Source organism: Limulus polyphemus, unplaced genomic scaffold, assembly GCF_000517525.1.
Source record: "Limulus polyphemus unplaced genomic scaffold, Limulus_polyphemus-2.1.2 Scaffold2324, whole genome shotgun sequence".
Lineage (NCBI taxonomy): Eukaryota > Metazoa > Arthropoda > Merostomata > Xiphosura > Limulidae > Limulus > Limulus polyphemus.
Window position 1 is genome coordinate 11,563 of NW_013667934.1, and position 11,277 is coordinate 22,839.

An 11,277-nucleotide genomic window follows, 5' to 3' on the forward strand; every position below is an offset into this window, starting at 1 on the left:
TATAGTTTCCAGCCTTCACTAATTTTATACATGTTGTATGAGAACCCCAATTCATGTGTGTAGTGCTAGTCATTATGGGTAGATCCAATATTTCCTGTTAAGTTACGAGCATTGTATTTACACAGTTTTACTTGGTTTCCAACGTAAATCAGTTAACAAGAGACCTAAACTGATAACTGATGCACTGTCTTATGCAAGTACGCACACAGTTTTATTTGGTTTCCAACGTAAGTCCGTTGACAAAAGACCTAAACTGATAACTGATGCACTGTCCTATGCAACTACGCACACAGTTTTTTTTCGTCCATTGTGTAGCTTTGTGTTTAACTTCAAACAACAAACAAACAACTGCTCTGTATAAACTTACATTGCAGTGATCTCTGAACAATATTGTCAAACCAATTTAATAAAAAGAGGGAAATTCACGGAGTAAATCAAAATTCTATAATACCATTTCATTCTCCCTGTTATTCTCCATATCACCAGTCTGACCATAGGTGCCAGAGACGATGAATGTGTCTTATTACCCATTCACTTTTAAAATGGAGGGGGAGACACTATGCTCCACGTTTAATAACCTGAACTCGAGTAAAATTTGTGGTTCTAAAACAACATAAAAGGAGGGGGGTAGCTAAATACAATTGTTAAACAGATATGTAATATTCTTCACGGTATTGCCAGGCCACCTGTGTCCTATGGATATGAGGGATACTTCAAGGTATTATCGGTCCACTTATGTACTAGGGATATGTAAAATGTTTTATGGATAAGAAATTTTAAGTAACTCAGTTTTTGTAGTTTTGACTTTCTTGTTTCAATACTTTTTGTAGCATTAAAACTTTCTCTATTACTATAGCTGGATAGCTTACGTATATATCGATCCCTATTTGTCGTTATAAAATTAAATATTTTTTATTACACATATGTAATATATTTCACGGCATTACCAACCCACCTATGTGTAATATTCTTTACGGTATTATCGGCCCAATTTAGATTGTCCGAAACTTGCAGTTGTATTTGACGAACTACTGGTCAAGCGTAGGGAGATACCACATGTGTAAAAAGGGGGTTGATATTTGCAGATCAAAACGAAATAAGTTTCCATACAATGTATATAATATATTATTACAAGATGGTAACTTTTCAGGGTATTATTCAATATTTCAGTTTCGTGGTATTGAACGAAATAAAACATAGCGAGAGCTTCTACAGGGTCCTCCTCTCTCCCCACACACACAAAACTTTGCAGACCTTGTCTGATGTTCTCCCTGACCCTTATTCTATTTAAATCAGTAGAGTATACAATACCCTCTCTCCTTGTAATTTTTTGGCTTAAGAGTTTTGTGAGCTTTTTTTCCTGTTATCTCCCGATTCACCAAATTAATGTAATATCATATTGTTACTTCTTGAATTACTAGTTAAATGTTTTCTTTCTTTGCTACATTCTGAATCACTAAATAGTTTCATATACTCTCTCTCGCCATTCTATCTAATGCATCACTAGTTTAATGTATTTCCCTTTTATGTTATTATTTGGATCAATGGCTTAATATTCTCTGTCCCTTTATTGTTATTATTTGTTCCATGGCTTAATATTCTCTGTCCCTTTATTGTTATTATTTGTTCCATGGCTTAATATTCTCTGTCCCTTCCCGTTATTATTTGGATTAATGGCTTAATATCCTCTTTTTTCCCCGTTATAATCTTAAACTATAGCCTAATATTCTCTGTTACTTTTCTGTAATCCCTGATGGGACAACGGTAAGTTTATGGATTTAAAACGCTAAAATCCGGTTTTCAAGCACATCTTTCATTGTAATAACTTATAGTGTTTGTGTTACTCCTTGAATCAGTAGCTTATTATAATTTCTCTCTGTTATTTATTTAAAGTCTTCTTTCGCTTCTCTGTTATAATGTGGATCTGTAACGTAATGTCCTCTCTCTCTCTCTGTGTTACTCCTTGAATCGCTATTCTATTAATACTTCTTCCCGTTAGATATGTCTCACTAGTTTCATATCATCACGCCATGTTACACACAGCTAGTTTTATCAGGACATTTTCTCTCTTTCTATTCTTCCTTAAATCAAAATTATAATAACACCTTTTTTGTTACCTTTTGAGATTTGCATCTATTATATCGATTTAACATCCTTTCATCTTAGATACTTTTTGATTCACTAGTTTAAAAACTTTCACTACGATCTTCAAAGGGCTCACAAGTCATTCTTAAAGAGACCAAATTATTAATAAAATTACAAAATGTTAAAAGATAGGCAGCTTGGAGAGCCGTCAATCTTTACATAAATTATAAATTGCAGTAAATTATTAAAACAGTCATGGATTTGTTTGTAGGTAACCACAAAACTACACAATGGCCATCTATGCTGTGCCCATCACTGCTATCGAATTCCTGCTTTTAGTGTTATAAGTCCGCAAGCTATCGCCATGCTACTGGAGGGCATGGATTTCTATAAATTCTTAAAATCCAAAATTTTCTTTGGGGAACTGGTTCCAGCGATCCTAAAATAGTGAAAGGGGTTCCGAATTATCCACTCACAGTTATGAAGCCCTATAATCGGAACTGCTTCCCATGACCTTGTCTGCTTCAGTGCACTTCTGCGGTATAGTGACCAGATTTTCAGAATGAGATTCTGTTAGTTTCTGTTGCACATTCTGCTAATTGGCGAGACATTAGTGAGGTATAAGATAACATTAAAAGCAGGCTGAGAATTATGCAATCTCAAGTTGACGTTTCAAGAGTGCTTAGAGTTCTGTTACAGACATTAGAAAGGAGATAGGAGGTACAAAGTTTCGAAAACTAACTTTATAATTTTGGAACGTCACTTAGGCTTGGATTAAAAAAAAAGTCAAAATATATTTTAAACAGCAATCAATCGCTGTAATTACATCATGGTACACGGAAATATGTAAGTGTGATAACTATCAGTACAAATGGATCATTTTTACACGAAAGAAAACTTTTAATTGTGTGTTTTTTGTTGTTGTTGTTTTTGTTTTTTTTGCTTTTAATGGCACAAACTCCTAAGACGGTCAGAAAACTACAATTCTGCCATATTTTCTGCTAAACAGTGAAAATTTAGTCGACATTTCATTAATTGCAGGGAAATATGCAAAATCTGGTTACATTGCTCAGCAGCCATCTTTGGAATTCACCAAACATATTAACAAGCTTTTGTTCTGGAATTGAATCACTGTTTTCATTAAATTGGCAAGAGGAGCTACTTTTGGAGAGTAAATCGTAAACTTGCTGTGTCTTCAGAATCAAAGGTTCTGTAGCGTAGGCTCGGCATGGCCAGGTGGTCAGGGCGTTCGACTCATAATCTGAGGGTCTCGGCTTCGAATCCTCGTCACATCAAACATGCTCGCCCTTTCAGCCGTGGGAGCGTTATAATGTGACGGTCAATCCAACTATTCGTTGGTAAAAGAGTAGCCCAAGAGTTGGCGGTGAGTGGTGATGACTAGCTGCCTTCCTTCTAGTCTTACACTGCTCAATTAGGGAAGGCTAGTGCAGATAGCCCACGTGTAGCTTTGCGCGAAATACAAAACAAACAAACAAACCTGTAGCGTAACGTCTGTAAAAACACGAAATCCTGAGTTACGGCTCCGCACAAATTACTGAGTGATTCAAGTGCCTCACAAAAACAAAGAGCAGGATGAGGTAGTGCCACGTCTTGTTAGAGGGAATACTTACCAGTAGCACCATAAACACGATATTTTAGGTAGTCACGCATGTACTACCGAGTGATGTGTTGATTCTCATATCCTAGACTTTAACAGTTATGTCTGATGATTGTTCCGAAAACATAAAATGTTTCCTCAATGAATACGATATTGAGGAACATATTTTTCATTCAATCGATATTCATCAGGAGTCTAGCCTTTTAGTCCTGTTGAACGATTTTAATTTTGTACACGCGAAAAGTGATGCTGTTATTGTTTCTTTTATGTGCACCGCGGAGAATCGAACCCTGAGTTTGCCATTCTAAATCCGGAAACTTACCAGGGAACAACACGAAAGTAGGGTATGACTTTAAGATCTTAAACAAGAGGAAAATTTCCAAACTATTTACTATAAATTGAACAAACTCCGCGGAAAGATTGTAATAAATGTAAATTGTTTGTTTGTTTGTAATTAACCACAAAGCTACACAATGGGCTATCTAAAATAATTAGTTAATTAATTTAAAAAATTAATATATATATATATATATATACAAACACACACACACACACATATATATATATATATAATACATACATATATACATACACAAACGTATGAAGGTGAGGCAAGTAGGCAGTTGTGAAGGCAAGTCCAAAGCGTGGCAGAGGCAGGTTGATCTTTGAAGAAGGAGCAAGTCGCCAAGTTATCGAAACAAAATGTAGCAAACGGGCCTTTACAGGGCCTGGCGGGGATCAGTGGACCCAAGTGCCAAGGCTGGGATCTATAGATCCTATGCCAAAGAATTTGATGTGGGGGGAAACGGGAGTACCCCCGAGAAAACCCACTTTCACGGGACCAAATAGAAGCCCGTCTAGTGCCCAGGTGAAGATCTAGTGACGTGTTGAGGACCTGGAAAGATACTGAGCAATGAAATGATTAAGCAAAGAATATAATATGTTATGAGTAGTTCTGTTGATCATGGAGGTGTGGTAGTGATGTTGTGTATCATTTATATGGGGATAGGTATTTGTGTATCATGTTATATGGGGATAGGTATTTGTGTATCATGTTATATGGGAATAGGTATTTGTGTATCATGTTATATGGGGATAGGTATTTGTGGTGTTGTGTATCGTGTTATATGGAGATAGGTATTTGCACCATGGTTTGGGGGTAGCGGCAATTTTATGAAATTCGGCTGTGAGTGAATTTCGATGGGTGGCTTTTTTGTAGTATTTGGCGGTGAGTTTAGAAATGCGGTCTTGTATAGTGTGTAGTGATGTTTGTTTTTCAACGTAGCATGCAGGTGTGTAGTGAGGGAGTCGGTAAGCGAGACGTATTACTTTGTTTTGCAGTTTTTAGAAGAACAGTACTCTGTCGATTAAACTTTATTTGAATTATATTGAAGGTCGTGACCTCGCTATCTTCGCTTGTTTCAAGAAAGAAATTCAAAATTAACCCATTGCTGATGTAAAGATTGTCTAACTTTATTAATTAATGTATAACTAAGTTCGGTATCGGAATAAATGTATTAATATACGTAAGTTATATCAAATGAAGACGTGACTCACGCAGCTCAGCCTTAACTTTGATTGGCCGATGATAGACTCTACTTAATTAAACTCAAAGGACTCAGATTTCAAACACAGTGTGCTCTACTGTTTAATACCTTAATATCCAATATTTGTTGATTTGAAATGTTTTTTAAGAAGAGACATTAACAAGGCTACATATAAAATTTGTTAGTCGAAAATTTCATGAGGTGAATTATTGCTTATTAATGTTTATAAAGAAGTTTGTTTGATTTTTATGCACATTGTCATTGAAAAAATGACTCGAATATTTCATATTATCCAAAGCAGATAAATAATCAAAACAATTATAATATTATGGCATAATGTGTTTTTAATATCAGACGTTTATTTGTTATTAAGCGCAAAGCTACACAATAGGCTACAGGGGCTGTGCCCATCAAGGGTATCGAAACCTGATTTTTAGCGTGATAAGCCATCAGGCTTACTATTGAACCATCAAGGACTGTAACATAGTATGAGTAGGTCTTAAACGTTTCTTGAAGTTTATATAATTCTTAGTTGTTGTTTTTCTAATAGCTTTTCCTTACTATAAAAACTAATAAACATGGTAAATACTTTAAAAACTAACGAACATGGAGGAGGATTCCATAACAAACTCATAATCAGAAATACACAGGAAAATATAGGACAACAAGTTTGGCTGAAAAACATTCTAATATCCATATATGCTGAAATATGTAAACGGACGAAAATATCGTTAACAGTGAGGGTGGGTACCCAAGTGAAACAACGCATTCTAATCTTTATAAGTAGAAACTTAAGAAACGTTTATTTGATTACCAAACTGAGTTCTAAGTTCATGGCTTGCTGTGATCGGAAGTTAATATTAATTAACGGCACAAAAACCCTATAATCACATTATAATTGGTGAAAAACGCTCCATTTTGATAATCTACCACCATGTAAATACTTGAAATATATTCTAATTTGAATAGCATATAATAGCAAATATAGCATATAATCACGACGTCTCGAGTACGAATTGACAATGCGAAAAGTTCAATTTATATGAAACTAAAAGATGCCCGTTGAAACGGTTCAACAGTAATTTGCCTAGACATAGTGATGAACAAATAATAATTGTGCAGTCTTGAATCATAGTGTATATGCAATATGATTGTCTAGTGGACTGTTTGAAACCGTATTTTGTCATTCCATGTGTTATTTCAATAAGGAAAATTACATCGCGTTTGTTTTTAAGCAAAAGAGACTGAATACAATTCATTGTTGGTAAAGGTGTTTGGGTTTGGATGCAATAGGTGCATCCAGCACAATAAAACGCTCAGGTTCGTTAAGTAGCCGCAAGAATTTTTTCCGCTGTTCCTTATGATTTTTACTGCGCGCAGGGTAAGACCGCTACCGAAATAAGCGCTGTTTGACAGTTGTCGTTTCTATAAGAAGTGTCAAAGGGAAGATATTCAAATCAATTTCTTCGACATGATATAACAAAGCCATTCATGTATACATGAATATGAATATATATATATATATGTAAACCAAACAACAACAAATATGTACTCAAACACGTTCGTCCTATCTTCAAAATATTAGCCCCCCAGTAGCGGTATGTCTGCGGACTTACAACGCTAGAAACCGGGTTTCGATACCCGTGGTGGGCAGAGCACAGATAGCCCGTTGTGTAGCTTTGTGCATAATTACAAACAAATAAACAATCAAAATATTTCTTACAATCAGTCGACGGAGAAAGTCCTGTTTTTTTTTATTATTATTACTGAGTGTGTGAAATTTACTCACTAAAAGAAGCATTTTGTCCTTAATAAGTTTTTTCTCATTATGATCATTCAGCACATACGAAGTCTGACGGATCGATGTTTATATCGATATGAAATTTTAGGAATTGCAAAGATCGTTTGCCGACTGCTCATTGTTCACATCTTGTCTACTTATACACATGTGGAAACTGTAAGGCCTTCTATGTTGGTGAAACCAAGCGTCACCTTAAAGTACGAGCATGTGAACACATGGGCATATCTATAAAAACTGGAAGAAAGGTTACAAACCCTCCCAACTCCGCTATTTGTCAACACAATACAGAAACAGGACATCTAATTTCTCACTCAAACTTTAAAATTATTTCAACAGCCAAACACGATACTGAACTTCTTATAAAAGAAACATTATACATAAAAATATTCTCCCATCCCTAAATAACACACAGTCTTCACTGGATTTAAACCTATTTTAACTATTTCACTTGTGCCTAAGTTTTCATTTTTTCGTGTTATATTTTTTAATTTGATTTGTTTATTTCTTATATATATATATTTCTGTTGTAATTACAAATATTGTTTGTTTGTAACCCAAGATTACCGATAATGGAATTATGACGATTCCGAAACATCTAATAAACGCTTCCTTCTTTACGTTCGTGTTTTGTTTTATCATTATACAGATAGCATTTTAACAACTTTGAATACTTATGAGGTACCATGCTCAAACGAGGAAACGTATTGAATTGTTTATGAAGTAAAATGCTACTATTTGTATGTTTGTTTGTAGTTAAACACAAAGCTACACAATGGGGTATCTGTGCTTTGTCCACCAGGGGGATAATCGAAGCCCGGACTTAAGCGTTGTAAGTCCGCAGACATTCCGCTGTGCCACGGGGGGGGGGGGGGGGGGGGGAATGGCATGTTACTATTGTCCAAAATATCTCATGATTGTTTCATAAAAACAACAAAAATATTTCAGCCCGAATTAATATTCTCATAACTTAATAGGTTTAATAGATACGCTAAATTATAATTCACAAAATTTTACTGTCATAGAAAAATGTTTTTTTTCATTCTTATTTTTAATATACTCATGCAAACAGGTATGACTATATGTGTATTGCCTACTTTTCCAACAACAATGGTGGAGGGAATAAAGAGCGTTTTGTGAATACCACTTGAAAGGAATTCTTGATAAAACTATACGTGCATGCGAGAATTCTGTTGCTATCTGCTTTTTATATGACATACACCCGAATTCTCAATGACAGTGGTCTAGATAGGAACTTTAGACTTCTATGAGAATTGTCGGTTATCTAGTAAGTCACACAAACACAAGTGTTTTTATCATTTTTGTCAGCACAGCACGTTTGCAGGGTAATGAACCGGCCAGTGATATGTTCATCGGAACCTTTCCCACCAAATTATGTAGGTCATTCTATGGAGAGAAAAAATCAATCTTCAAAGGTTAATCTCAGACATAAAAATAACATGTTAAGTATTTAGCGCTCCCTACATTATCTGGATCACTGCTTATTGTTACTTATAACATTATAACACAATAAACTGTTAGTAATTCAAATAATTCAACTAATAAAACAGTAATATTGGAGGCACCGGCATTCTCTAGGCACAGGTTAGGATACTGTTGATTAGTTAAAAAGGAGTGGTAATTATCCCTCGAACACCAACTCTTGGGCACAAGCTAGGAGGGATAATTACCACTCCTTTTTAACTAATCAACAGTATCCAACACCAATTCTTGGGCACAGGTTAGGAGGGATAATTACCACTCTTTTTTACCCAATCAACAGTATCCAACATCAATTCTTGGGCTACTCTAGTCGAATATTAAGATTTCACCGTCACTATTACGGTGCACACACCTCTAAAGTAACGGGACACGAATCATGAATTCGTAGATTCACAGTAAATGCACGCTAACTACTAGGCCAACCTCGGCCCATGCGTGGTTCCATTCCATTTTATTCTTTATGTTTCATTTTCAGTATAGTTTCTCGTTTTGCAAGGCACAATGCTGATTTGTAAATTGTTTTTCTTGTATTCTTTAACTCTGAATTCTTGTTTGTTTTCTTCGTTCTGATTCTAGCCTTTTAGTTTTTGATTCATAAGAAACATATATCTATACAGTTTCATTTTCCACTTCACAAGTAGAATAAATACATTATAGCTTCTTTATTGTACATTTAAATATGAAAATGAGTATAATGATTAAGTAAGCATCATAAGGTTGAAGAACAGCTTCGAATTCATAATACCTTAGAAAGATGAAACTGTTTTGTTTTCGAAAATTATATGATATTGTGTATAAATTGGGTACACATCTCTGAGAATCATTCTACCAATCCAAATGATGTTTGTTAAGGAGCTTATTGATCATTGGTAAGAGTTCTTGAGGGAGTTTGCTTGATCGGGGGGGGGGGGGGCTCTCACAAAATAACACTCGACATTTTGAAGACCATCAGACAGTGGGGTAAGCTATCATGGCATTATAGAAAGGAGGTGTTGGCTTAGAGCTTACCTTTGTATCTTTATCAGACTGAAGTACTTTCAGTGTATGTGATATAGTATTGGAAATGTCAATAAATGTTTCGGCATTTTCCGCATGCTGAAACCAGTGGGTTTCGCAAAATCGTTTCAGCCTTTTGCCACCTGAGTTGATACTAAATTAAGTATCATACCGTTTCGCAAGGCAGTGATAACATACAGAATATTAGCGACAATAGCATACATGTTCCTGACTTGGGGTATTTTGTAGGAGTGAAAAATCGGAAGATTAAGATTATTATTCCTGCAATGAACATAAAAGGTGTTTGAATATATTGTTCCTGTATTCTAACTTGAACACCCCTTAAATGACCACTCATGTTTCGTGCTCCTATCCTTGACCGACCATGGTGTCAAGATCTAGTCTTATCTCGATCAACTTGACAAACTTAAATCCCAATCACTACCTCTCCCGCTGTTGACCTTGTATACTCAAACTCAAAAAAAGTCTTCTCTCGTGCTATGCTCACCATCCTCGTTATCGATGAGATGGAGACAAATATAAAACAGTTCAGTATTGCTTATTTCAACAGATTCATTGGCAAGAAGCGTTTGTATGCTTCACCTTTCTATTCTTTCCCAAATTCCTCTCAAGTTATATCTGTCCACCACAAAACTCATTTTGCATCTAATGACTGATATACCTTGCTTCTTTGGAGTACTTTTTCAGCGGTATTTAGAAGTAATGTCAGTTTAAGCTCTGAAATTAAGCAAAGCTCTAAAACATCTTGCTTCATCAGTTTTTCTTCTTGGAGTTATGTTTTGTTTACCATAAATAATAATGGACTTAATTATAGACTCTAACACAGATCTGTATCTCTCAACCTTTTGTTTATGCACAGAGATAGTGAACATTTTCTTTTACTTGAGCTGTAATTTGTTCCTTAGAAACCACGTGAAAATCGACTTTTTTCACATTGCCTCAATCTTTTAAAGTTTCAGAACCAAGGATATTTTATTTCTGACTAACTCCACACAGGCACTGCAAAAAAAGTCCTAACTTGGGGCATATCTCAATGCTAGATACTGAACAGACTCAAAAAAAAAAGTTAGAGATTTTTTACGGTTTTCCCGCTCATTAATTCAGAAAGTGCAGCCCAACTTTTGGAGAGTTGAGTTTAGTCTGTAAAATATTGTCTTGATCAGACCTTTCTCTTGAGAAAGAAGAAAAATATTAAACATTCTTATCTCTCTTATTACAGTCTTAATATCACTCAGATGGATCTTTCCCTTTCTAAAACTTCCAGAGTCACTATGCAGTTAAGTTGATGACGATATAATACTGATTTGTTCGTTTTTCCCGAGAGGCTTTCTTTAACAGACGGTATTACAGACTTAGGAGTAAACTCCTCACTTTCCTTTTACATCAAAGTCAAGCACATTTTGTTGCTTACTGTCAGACGAACGTTTATTCATGTTTTGGTTCTTAAAGTTTATTCAACTTTAAAAAACAGCAAAAACTACAATAATAGCTTCTCTACAACGCGATAAATTGATATATGGAACCTTGATCTTTATCGAATTATAAATTACGACGGATATGGTTAGCGAAGACGCCTTGATTTATTATAAAATGCCACGAACCAGTTGTGTTTCTGTTAGAAGTATCCAGTTGGCTAACATCTGGAAGACGCTGCTGTCGCACATAGTGTATTTCAGAGTAACTGAAACATTAGTTTTGGAAAAATAAAA